Source organism: Coturnix japonica, chromosome 1 (genome assembly GCF_054131305.1).
Source record: "Coturnix japonica strain WE chromosome 1, WE-NBRP24, whole genome shotgun sequence".
NCBI lineage: Eukaryota > Metazoa > Chordata > Aves > Galliformes > Phasianidae > Coturnix > Coturnix japonica.
In genome coordinates this window covers 74,125,597-74,138,404 of record NC_140663.1, presented here as the reverse complement: position 1 = coordinate 74,138,404, position 12,808 = coordinate 74,125,597, and positions in this window count along the sequence as shown.

The window sequence follows — 12,808 nt, the reverse complement described above, 5'->3', positions numbered from 1 at the left end:
GCAAACCACTGTACTGTACAACCTACCAGTGCACTCATCTCCCTGCATCTCTGAAATGGCCTTCCAGTGGTTCATCACTGACTGAGCTGCCCAAAACAGGACTGCAGGCTGTGCAGCAGTAACACTGCAGAAGCTGTAGTATCTGGTAGTTTGCTGAAGAACCAGGTGATACAAACAGCCCTGCTCCTCAGAGCTCTTCAGGTGGCATCGGGAAAGGTAACTCTTCACCAGTGAACACAGTCTGGGCTCAGATCTGAGCCGATGGTTTCAGAGTCAGCCCAGATAACACTTGGGTATGTTGTCATAAGTGACCTTTGCAGCTGGTTCTGTCCCTATAATGAACTAAACTGTTTCCCTGATCCAAACTTAATTCAAAGATGAGGATATCAAGATCCAGGTGGAGTTTCTTTGCTACTTTCAGCATTTACTCTTTTGAGACCAGCAATTATGTTGAGTTAACTCATGCACCATAGAGAAGGCCATCAGATAAATGCAGCCTGCATAACATGGCATGCTTGGAGAAACAGGGAGAAAAAAAGCATATCATGGGATTTCAGGTAGGGAGTACTGCATCAGCAAGCCAGAGGGAAGAATGTTATTAATGAAGCACTTTCACTCAGCGACTCTAACTTTGGATGAGATAAGCAAAGCCTGGAGGTCATGTTAACTTGGTGCACATGCAGAATGGGCAAGTCTTTTGGCTGTTAATGGCTTTGTTAAATCATTTTTCTTAGTGAATCTGTCTGCAATATGGGATTGATGCAACTTCTCTCATTTTTTTAAGCTACTTTGAACCTTACACATGGAAAGTATTAAGTGCTGGTATTACATATCTAAGATTAAGGCACTAAAATGGTCAACTAGTTTTTGTAACGAGGACTGAGCAACACTGGGATCTGAGGGTACCTCATTTGTAGGACAATACAATTTTCTTCTGTTGTCTTTTCTACTTTTCTTTGACTATCTTTTATCTCCCAAAGATTTCTGGATGTCTTAAGTTTAATTTTGTTGCATCATAAGGTACCAGACTGCTAATCCACAAGAGTGATGAAATCCTACATATTTAGGTCTACAAGCAATATCAGCACCAGTTTCTCTATCCATATCTTTTTCCCTCAGTCTTCTCCCACCCCATAAAAAACAGCAGTTGGCACTGAGAAGGAATTTACAGGAGGAAGAAAAATTGTAATATCTATGTTCCCTTCTATCCCAGCCCTTTCTGGCTAACCCCTCAACAAGAAAGCTATTTATACCAGCAGAATTTTTTTAGGAGGTAGATGAAGAGCTCTGTATCTCATCTGCTCATCTGAAAAGGCAACTAATCAGCCATCAAATTATAATGATTTTCAGATGCAGAGCAGGGTCAGAAGCCAAAGGTGAAAATCATTAGGTATCTTGCCAGTCTGCATATATGTAGCCACATGAGTGCTTGAGCTCTGGAGGGTAAAGGATAATACTCACCAAAGTGAGTGTGAGCAATAAAGAACATGAACAGAGAAGCTTCTGTGTTGACCATCATTTCTTTCTCCAAAGTGTTTGAAGGAAGCTGAGATTCTCAGACTGTCAGGCAAAGGAGATGTCAGTACTATCACTGAGCTACAGTTACCCCAGCCTCAGAGGAGATAAACAGTTAGCTGTGACTCTTCAGTGTGCTACACAATTAAAATACCAATAATTTTCCAGAAAGCACCAAAACTAAACCCCTTCAAGAAACCTATGGACTCTTGTCATAGACATCCAGCTTCATTTGATCAGCATGGGAAGCTCTTTTGTAATTCATCACAAGAGAAAACATGGCTCTGCAGAGCCATCAATTCAGCCTGAAATGCACTGTGTTGAAAGGAAAACTTCATGGTGGAAAAAGAAACCAAAACAACAAAACAAGACCTCCTTAATGTGTACAATGGGGGAAGGAAACATGTGATTGCTCTATCTCAAGGCAGGGAAGAAGGTTGTCTACAGTGGGCTTTCTATGACAATACCAAAATTTAACACAAGTGCATCTTCAACTATCAGTGGACTGTATAACCAACAGTTAAACTCTGGGTAGATGAAGCACAGCCTCCATCTCTCCATCTGACGGGAGTCAGTAGATATAAGGGTTACTTTTGTACATTTTTATTCAGCATATGAAGTACCGTACAAACAAACACCCACCACAGAGGAGACAAGTAAAAATCAAGGGTAATTAAATGAACAAGATGGATCTTGCAGAAAGTTTGAGACTGTTAAGAATTTATTTCTAACATATTCAAGAATTTCTTGTAGGAAAAAAAGGGAATCCATGACCTGTGGCTCACCTTGTCTCATACTTGTCTCTTCTCTAGATTTGACTCATAGCTTGATAATACAGCGCAATTCTATTTTACTGAACTTCTCTTGAAGGGATCATTTGATTCAAGAGATCAAACCTGAATTTCCCCCAAAATAATCTCTGTATGGGCAGGTGTCTTTGCTCCATTGATTAGGAATCAGATTGGAGGTGATTTCCTTTAATGCCTTCCAAATACAGGAAAGAATATATTCACATCTCCTGTGTGAAGTTTACTTGGACAAAGGTGAAGTGACGCAGATTGTGCCAATTAAAACCTGACTAATACCATGCTGGTATTAAAACACATACAGCAGAATCAAAGTTGCTTGCAAAAGTGGGGAACTGCATACATGCTCTGAGACACTTGTCAAAACATGCTCGAGATGCTGAAGTAAAGGCACAGGATGTCTCTTCTATTTCAAGGTTAAACACAAGTTTACAGGAGAAGGAAGGAACCAGGCTCTGTTAAGCCCTAGGCTGACATAGAAACCGCAGGTTTTCTCTCCTCTACTGATTATTAGAGTTGCTACATATGTTGTTGCTGCTGCTGTTATGAGCTGAGGAAAATACTACAAATAGCTGAAAACCTTCCTCTGAATAAGATCAACCCAGGCTACTTCTTAAGATTCATGTGCCCATATTCTTCATTTATCTTCATTTCACACTGTTGTTCTTGCCAGATATGTTGTCTCTGCCAGAAAGCTTTTGGAAAGAGAAAGTGTCATGAGAACCACTGCAATTATAGATCCAAGCCCACACCAGCTGGGTCAGTGCAGCCATTTTGAAACCTTTTTGCATCTAGGATCATGTATTCATATACCTTTATTTTCGTGCACGTCTGCTTCTACTACTTTTCTTTATTAAGTAAAGGCTACCCAGCATCTGCGGATTCCCAACAGTTTGCTGGCAAAGTCTAGATGTTTGCAGCAAATTGAAAACAATCTTGCTATGCAGATGTTGAGTTCTAGTCCATTTTGGGGCAGCACTCTCTGAAGTCTGTGCAAGGAGATCATGGAAAGCATTCCTCAGTAGGCCCATGAAATTGCACTGAACAGTAACATATACAGATGTAGCAGGTAAAGTACAGAAATAAGGAGGAATCTTCATTAATCTGGAAGAGGGTGCCCAGGGAGGTGGTGGAGTCACAGTCCCCGGAGGTGTTCAAGTAACATGCAGATGTGGCACAGAGGGACATGGTTCAGTGGGCAGTGTTAGTTGTAGGTGGTCTAGATGATTTTAGAAGACTTTTCCAGCCTTAATGATTCTATGATTCCATCCTAGTAAGCTAAAGCAAGAGCTGTGTTTTGAAAAAGGATTGATCTACAGTTGGTTGTAAGCAGCTATTTAACCAAAGAGTTTCCCTTGTCACTTTCTGGGAGATCCAGCTTAAAAATAAACCCATCCTGAAAATGTGCCTATTTGTCTCAGCTGATTACACCAGGTGAATCTGACTTTCAGCCTACCAGCCAGTTCTTCTCTACATGATCCCACTGGGTGAGCCATGCTGGCACAAGGGGCAAGAATTGCTTCAAATCCTCACACTTTGTCCACATGCAATGACACCCACACATGCCTTCATTTTCCCATTTGCCTACACCTACACATGCCTCATCACAAGGACAGGGGATGCAAGAGGAAATGTGAGAGGTAAGGCCTAAACGGGGGACAACTGGAACTAGCAATGCAGAAGCACAGGGTGGAGGAAGCAACCTATAACTTCACTGGGGTGAGTCTGTTCCCCAAGCCACTCCATGTCATATTTGCAGCAAACAAGCCTTGAGCCTGTTCTGGTCTGCTGACTTAGAACATTTCAGAGGCGCTCTTCTGGAGCATGCTCCTGAGCACATCCTGCCTTTCCACGGCATTATGCAGGCTCGCCTCCTGGATTCTATCACAAAATGGAAATTCAGGGATGAAAAAAACACAGTCCTTTCAAAAGGAGTCAGAGCCTGATTTATGGCTTTATGTCCAGCCAATGTTAGCTTGCTGCAGAGATTCAGATTTTCTCCAAAGAGAAGGTTATTTCAAAACCCCCTGTACTTTTCTGAGCCAGACGAAGATCTGAAAGAAAGTTCCTGGTGCCCTCTGCAACAGTTCCCAAGTACGACATTTGGCAGCCAGCTGAAAGAGAGCTTCAGACTCTGCATCAGCACAGGACACACACACAGCAGTGAGTTACAAACTAGGCTAGGTCAGAGATGGCTGTGTGGACTTTTCATAGCAAAAATGATTTGCTAGGCATGAAGCATAGAATGGCGTGGATCGGAATGAACATTAAAGATCACTGAGCTCCAACCCCCTGCCCTAGGGGTTGCCATCCCCTAGGATCAGGTTGCCCAGGGCCTCATCCAGCCTGTCCTTGAAATGGCTTTAGGGTGCACTTCTGCAATACCCTGTCCACCTCAGACTTATTTTCTATTACTCCATCACCTGCCACTCCTACTTCTGCTGTTCTACCTCTCCAAGGCCTCATGCTGCAAGCTTGGATGAGAAAGTCTGCCAAGCTTACTCAGCCTTGACACCCCTCCCAGCACAGCTGCACCTCCCGTGACCTGTCAAACACAAGGAATCATAAGAGGACTCTTTAAAATGATATCCAAGTACTGCAATAGGATGCGCCTTGCAAAGTTTACATCCTGAGGCAGTCCTGGCTATACCTGTGCAACCCCCAGCCCTGTACCACATCCTTCTGAAACTCTGACTCAAGAGATGACAGGAAAGATGCACCTGCAGTGGTCCCCTAATTCCCACAGCCTCCCTCCCTCTAGATGATGTACAGTGGTTTCAGAGCAATACTTTAAAACCTCACAAGTCAAACCCTAGTATCCCTTAATATTTGATCCCAGCATGTAAGTGGTGCCTCATGCTGTTTCACTCCATGACCTCAATATACAATTCCCGTTCCCCTTGGTTGCTTCACTTGCAGGAATAATGCCATCTGTGGTGAAGATAATACCCTGTAGCAACTCCAGAGTACACGTGGCTGCTCTGATTTCCCCCACAAACCTCCCTACAAGGCAGGGTGAGGTGCTATGTGCAACCCACATGTTGAGCTACCACAAAAAGCTGTAAAGGCAGCTTTTCTAAAACCTCAGACTAATCCTATTAACTTCTAACAGGGTGTGAGAAGGGGTTGATACACCCAGGTACAGAAATGGTCACCACGCTCTCCTGCCATAGAGAGGTGAAGGCAGAAACATTCTCCCACATGCAGACCTATTCACTAGCCCGCCCCATGCAGTTCTGCTCAACATTATTTTGCTGGGAGAGATAAGCTAAACGTATGTTGTTGCAAGGTAAGGAGAAAGCAGAGCTGCAGGCTTCCATCAGAGGTAGGCACAGGCTTCTGAGAGCAAGGCTTCAGAGCATGGCTGTGATTTTATCTGCCTTGTCCATTTGTCATTAGCATCAGTTCCTGATTTGGTGGCACACAGAGATAGCCTGATGCGATCTCTATTGTCTCTCTTTGTTCCCCCAGGGTTAGGCACTGCTTTTTCTCATTACGTTTTTGTTGAAAAATGTTTATCACGGCAGATAATCTGTGAAAAAGCTCCTTCTTGAAGCCATTTGTCTTTTAGCCATGGGAGTAGGAAGTGTCTCATGGTTTCAGTCCCTCTTCTCATTTCAGAGGGTCATTCTTCTCTCTCACAGCTCCAGCTCTGGGCATCCAGCACCACTTGCGGTCTGTGTTTTTGCAGGGACAGCCAAAATCAGTTTTGACATAAATATTTTGGGTGTAGAAGTGGAGGAAAGGGCACAATCCTCAGTTCAGGCTCCCCGATCACGTGTAGGGCTAAGCCTGTTTGCATTCACATCTCAAATGTGATGTTCCAAGTCCCCATCAGCAGGCACCTCTCTCTACTGTCTCAAGACAGGGGTAGCATTGCTAGGTGGGTTAGGACAAAGCACTGCAGAAAAAGGCATTGTGCTTTCATCACTCCGATTTGGGTTTTTAACCTCTGGTGCTTTAGAGAGCAGAGCTGGCTGCTTTAAATCAAATGGCACAAAGAGCAGTTGCCTTTTCTGCATTTTGATTAGAAAGAAAGAAGGGAAAAGATTCTGTTCTGTAGATAATTTGATGGGAGTCACCGCGTAATGCAGACAAAACTAAACCAGGTTTGGATTTTTCATCTCCTGGGAAATATGAAGGTTTTTGTCATCATGAAACAATAAAACAAAACAAAAAAATCATGAAAAATTGAAATTTCTTCTCTATCTCAAGGAATGGAAATTCTGATACAGAATGTTGACATTTCTGATCAAACTGAGCTTTCTGATGATCAAAGCATTTAGTTTTACCTGGGTAATATTAGGTGTTCTAATTTAAAGCGTTTCAACAAACTGCGTGTTGCACTAACACAGCTGCTTACATGAGCTGGCTGTTTGGCTGCTTCCAGGCCAGACTGCAGCTCCAATAACATGCTCTGGGGCACAGGGTGCTGTTTCAATTAACCAGCCAAAAATCAATGCACTGCCTCATGGGTTTGGGAGACCTTGAGTTGAACACTTCACACAGTGGGCAAGGGTTTGCTGGAGAAGCCTTTTCCGGAAGGTCTGGTACAGATGGCACTATGGAGGGAACAGGAAATGTATCCTGTGCAAATATATCATTATTATTTAGAATGAGTTTCACCACGGACCCAACATGCCACCTTCTTTCCACAGTGATAGGACAAGGCAAATGGCTTTTCACTAAAAGGGAGGAGATTTAGGTAAGATTTCAGGAGGGAAATCTTCATGGAGAGGGTGGTGACGCACTGGCACAACTGCCCAGAGACCTGTGGGTGCCCCATCCCTGGAAAGATTCAAGGCCAGGTTGGATGGGGCCCTGGGCAGTCTGAGCTGGTGGGTGACAGCCCTGCCCATGGGATGGGGTTGTAACTGGGTGGGCTTTAAGATCTGTTCCCACTCAAGCCATTCTGTGATAATCATGTCCCACTTGTACATGAACACGCGGATCAGAACTCACATTGAGAAAACACAAACCTGCATAAACATATTTGCAAAACGGAAGAGAGGGAGTAACATATTCTTATGTCCCATACCATAGGTAGTCTTACACATGCACACAGAAAGGTGAATACGGGACTTGCACTCATTTTCTTTACATTGTCCTGGACTTGTCCTTGGACCCGACACATTTACTGATAGATCTGATCCCAGACACACACAGCCTATACTCCTGCCATTCACAGATCACCCAAGCTTCCTCAATAGAGTGGATCTGGCAGCTACATCTCTGCTGAGACATGGGCTGTGGACGGTGCCAACAAGGAGAGTAAGCCCGCCAAAACCTTTACAACAGCCCTGGGCTCATTCAGATTTTCTTTTGTGCCTGAGGGGAAAGGATAGAAGAAGAAGAAGGAAAAAAAAAGCCAAGAAAAAAAAAAAAATCCCAACAGCTGTGAATTTATTGACTCTCCCTTAAGAATCTCTGGAGCAGTGAATTCCACCTTCATGGTGCTGGCTAATTAGGCATTTATTTAACTCTGTTGCTGCTTTTTTTTTTTTTTTGTTGGCTTTTTTCTTAACAACTCACTGCTGTTGTTTGAAGTTCGCTGTCTATTATTTGTAATAAAAAAAAACCCTCTGCCATATCTTCGCCTCATTATTCCTAACAAATAGTGTGCACTTCCCATCCCTCTGTCCCCTCTCTGCCTCCTTCCTCGCAGCTCCCTGCCACCGTCACCTCTCTGCCCAGCATTCCCTGGAGTTTCAAAGCCCAGCTGTGAGCATTTTGTCGTGGAAGTGCTTCTGAGAAACTTCGGTCAGGGGTTCTGGCACAGCGGGGGCTGCTGAATAAAATATCAGCCCTTCAAAAGGGAATTAAGGCAGAGAACAAAAGCAGCAGGGAGAAGGAAGAGTAGAGAGGCCAGTTCTGCAGTCCTCTCCCACCCACTCAGCATTTTGAAAAGAGGAGCCCTTAGATGTCACTGCAACAGTGACGTGCAGATGCATGGGACAGCTGTGCTGGCCACTTACTCGACTCTAAGTGTCCTTAGTTGGAGGGAAGAAGACATGAAATGCCCTTATTTCAGTGGCATCTTGAGCACAAGTTTTATCTTCTCCCAGCTACAACTTGCAGGACCTGTCCAAGTCTCTGACTTCTTTACTCTCCAGAAGTAGTTATTCCTGTCCAACAAATGACTTTAAAATATGTTTGTCTGTTTTTTCCCTAGGAAAAATGACAAATTTTCCACAACCAAAGAAGTACTAAAAAAAAAAAAAAAAAGTAAAAGGAAGTGAATTGATGCACTTGGTTCCTCCCGATAAATTCTTGATCACTGACTGTCACTCATCTTCAAGAAGAATAAAGAGATCTGTGCAATTACAGGCCCATCAGCTTTACCTTAATTCCTGGGAATGTGATGGAACAAATGATTCTTGAAACCATCTCCAAGCAAATTAAGGACAAATGAAGAGTGAACAACTGAATCTACCTGTAGATGTCCCTGTTCTTTGTAGGAGGGTTGTAGTGGATGAATTTTAAAGGTCCCTTCCAACTCAAATGATTATATGGTCAGGAGACGTCAGTGTGGATTTATGAAGGAACAATCATTCCTGACCAACCTGATAGCCTTCTTCTGCAAGACAGTTACTTCAGAAGATGAGAAAAGATGAATAGGTGTTGTTTATCTTGACTTTAGCAAATATTTGGAAACCATCTTCCATAACATTCTAATTGGAAAACTGCTGAACTACAAACTAAGTAGAGAGTGAGGCTGAAAACTGACTGAAGAGCTGGGGTCAAAAGGCTGTGATCAGTGGCAAAAAGCCCACTTGGACGCCAGTCATTTGTGGCATACTGCAGAGAGGGCCAATGTCATTTAACTTCTTCACTGATGACTTCAGCAATGGACCAAAGCACACTGTCAGCAAATTTTCAGGAGACCAAACTGGGAGGAGTGGCTGATAAGATGTAAGACTGTGTTGCTTTCAGAGGGACTCTACCAGGCTGAAGAAGTGGGCCAATGGGGAATCTCAAGAAATTCAGCAAAGAGATAACCAGATTCCTCATACAGCAATACATTCTGAGAACCAACTTGATGGAAACCAGCTCTGGAAGCTGCTGATGCAATGTACCCTTGCAGTAGAGGCAGTCAGCAGACTCATTGGAGGAAGAACATTGCCAGTAGCTTAAGGGAGATGATTTTTTCCCTCTACCCAGCACTGGACATAATGGGACCAGTCCAGCAAAGAGCAGCTACGATAACTAAGAGCTTGAAGCTTCTGATGTATGAGAGCTGAGATTATTTATCCTCAAGGAAGGAGACTCAGAGTGCATCTCTTCAGGGTGTATAAAAACCTGCTGGCAGACAGTCAGTCTATAGTCAATGATATCCAGTAAAAAGTTAAGAGATGGTAGGTGCAAACTGAAATACAGGAAACTCCATTTTTATAAAAAGGCTTCATTCTTGTGGTTTTTGTTTTCCATCCTGAAAGTATCATCAAGCCCTGGAACAAGTCATCAAGTGAGTCTGTGGAATCTCCAGCCTAAGAGCTATTGAAAACCCATCCAGACACAGCCTCAAGCTACCTATATTGTGATGACCTCGCATCAAACAAGAGAATCCAACAAGACAACCTCCAGATCCTTGATGGATGTTTTGGAAGTGAGAGATTCAAACTGTAGGGCTGCATTTTAAAATTGGCTGCACTACAGTGATGTAAAGAGGATGTTCCTCCCTGTTCCATGCTATGACACAAAGTCCCAGATTGAAGCTCTCTCATATTTATTCCGCTTAGCAATTCCCTTCACTGCCTTAGCATTACCAGTTGCTTATTTTTATACCAAGCAACATATGTCCGTGTTTTGGATGAAATGGAAACACTTTATATATAAACATGTATTTAATAAAAATATATGTTTATCTATATGTAAGGAAGAAAATATATACATTCTTCTTGCCTTTGAAAATAAGCGATTAGGAGCAGAACGTTACTGGAACTCATGTCCAGCTCAACCGGTTGTATTGCCAAAGAGCAGTTTCAAATTTCACCACATCTCTCTTCAATGTGTTAGAAGTCCTCAAATTGCTTAGAAACTGTTTTATTTTTTAGAATTCTATTTGTTTTTCTTAGGAGTTTAAAAGCAAAACAAATAATTTTACTGAAAACTTTACCTTCCCTCAAAGAAAAATACTGAAGTTTTACTCAGCTCCTCTCAGAAGACCAATAATTGCTTTAAAATTAAAAGCAGGGCTTTTTTCAGTCCTAGTTCTGTATTTGAGACTTCGTCATTTACAGCAACTCCTATTTAGCAAATTAGATGTCATCTTACTAGTTTGTTTTCTTTAACGATCTGTCTCTCTTAGTGTGATTATAATAACTTTTCCACCATATCCACTGCAGTCAAATTATCATTTGCATCACTACACCTAGATTAGGAACATCCTGCCTCAAGTAAAAGACACATCAATAACAACTATTCCTGTGAAGAACAGGCATTACTGAAGTGCTATAAAATATGACTATGAATAAAGAATAATTTGGGGTCTTTTTTAGCAAAAAAGACAGGGGCAAGTCACAATGACATTTAAACTTCTTTTGAAAGAGAAATCGAATGTTCTGTATGTCTGTGGTAGACTAAACAAGAGCCTACGGGATATAACTGCAGTAAAAGAGATTAAATTTAAACATTAGGAAAAGCTTTATTGCTGAAAGGATAGATGGAGACTGAAGCTGCTTAGCTGGGTATGGCACTGAGGATACAAGTCTGCACAGTCTTGCGCAGAGTCAGCCCTTGAGCATGGTGGGGTACCAGATGATGCTGCATCATTGCATCAATGATATAAGACTTCAGAGGACACAGTGTCTTTAAAACCAAAACTGATTTCCTTCACAGTGGCATTGCTACCTGTTCAAAAATCACTACACAGCATGAGCAGAAGTGTTCTTCCAACATTCAGGCACCATGTTAGTTTGGCTACAATTGCAGTGACAAGGATGACACTCCTCAACAGATCTCCCAAGTTTTTCTTAGTCCAACAACGATGCCATTTTGTGATGTGAGTTTTATAACCTTTAAGGAACTAGTAGTGATTATAATTTTCTCAGCTCTATGCCTCTTTAATGATCTACGTGTCCTGGGTAGTTGGAAGTAGATGGGCTGGGATCTGAATGACCTTCTACTCTAGTTGGCAATCAGTACGTGATGTCACAAGTTTGTTTCTGATTTAACAACACCAGAGCTGAAGATCTACGCAGAGTATTTTCCATCAAAGAGTGCAAATCCGACTACCAAAATACAAGGTTCCGCACCCACACAAATATCTGGATGAGCATGCAGCAAACTGAGATGTGAAGTATTGCTCCTGAACAAAGCTGACAGGATGGATACACAGCAGCATTAGCAAACATGGCTGCATGGATAAATTTATCAACTTGTTCTCTTGGACAGGTCAATAAGCAGAAGGATGCATTTCTGCCTAAAAGAGATAAGCTCAGCATTCAGGGATATATAAACATCAGGGCAATCCACTCCACAATAATTGGATCCTTTTGTTACCGAGCTGTAACACATCGGTGGGAAAGGCAAATGGGAAGACTACAGTCTATACTACATATAGCTCGATCCTTGAAGCCCTGTTAGAAGATGTTCCTGGAGGGATCTGAGGAATGTGATATGGAGAATCAAGTTTATTACCAGCTTGCTCAAAGCACTGCATAGGGATCTCTGCCACCCCTAGAATAAACACATTCCATGTGCTCAGCTATGGAAAGAAACTCATAATTGCCACTTTAATGATGACAAATAGGTTGGGATTCAGGAAGCTAAAACTTCAATTCTGAAGCCTAGCCTCAGGCCATGGCATGTCTGAAGCACAGGTGTGATAGAACAGGCTCTCATAATGGGTTTACTAATGGGATTAAAGAGATTCCATTAAATCACTTGTAGTTGTAAGGCTTTCACCTTATTGCACTAGCATCTTGAAAAGGTAAGTGTTACTCTATGATTTGACACATATGACTTGGAAGAGATTAAATGAGAACTTCAAACTGGCTGCTAAAGTAATCCAGTATCAAAAGCCTCACTTGAGCCCTAGGAGTCTGGTAGCAAGGTTGATTTGAATTGTGGTATTTGGATGTGGAACAGAGAAGTTCCTTTCTGACCACTATAGGTGTTTTCAAATGGAAGTTGCCTATCTGTAAAGTTCTTACAGGTCTGTCTATGAAGGCATTTGTTTCAGGCCTGTAAGTATTCCAAATTACAAAACAGGTGACAATCTCAAGGCAAGTCAGGTCATAGGCAGAAATCTGGCAACCAGAATATTCAAAAGACAGCCACTACAAACCCTCACTGATCAGCCAAGCGCTGAATTTCCTCCATTACACTTAGTACATCGCATTCCACATTTGAGATAATTTATTGCCTGTAGCTGATCTACCACCAGCTAAAATAATTCTGGAATTTCACAATGAGCTTGATGATCAAATTATATGAAAGACACTGCATGCAAGAAATATACCTCAGAAGTGGCTAACATGGACAAG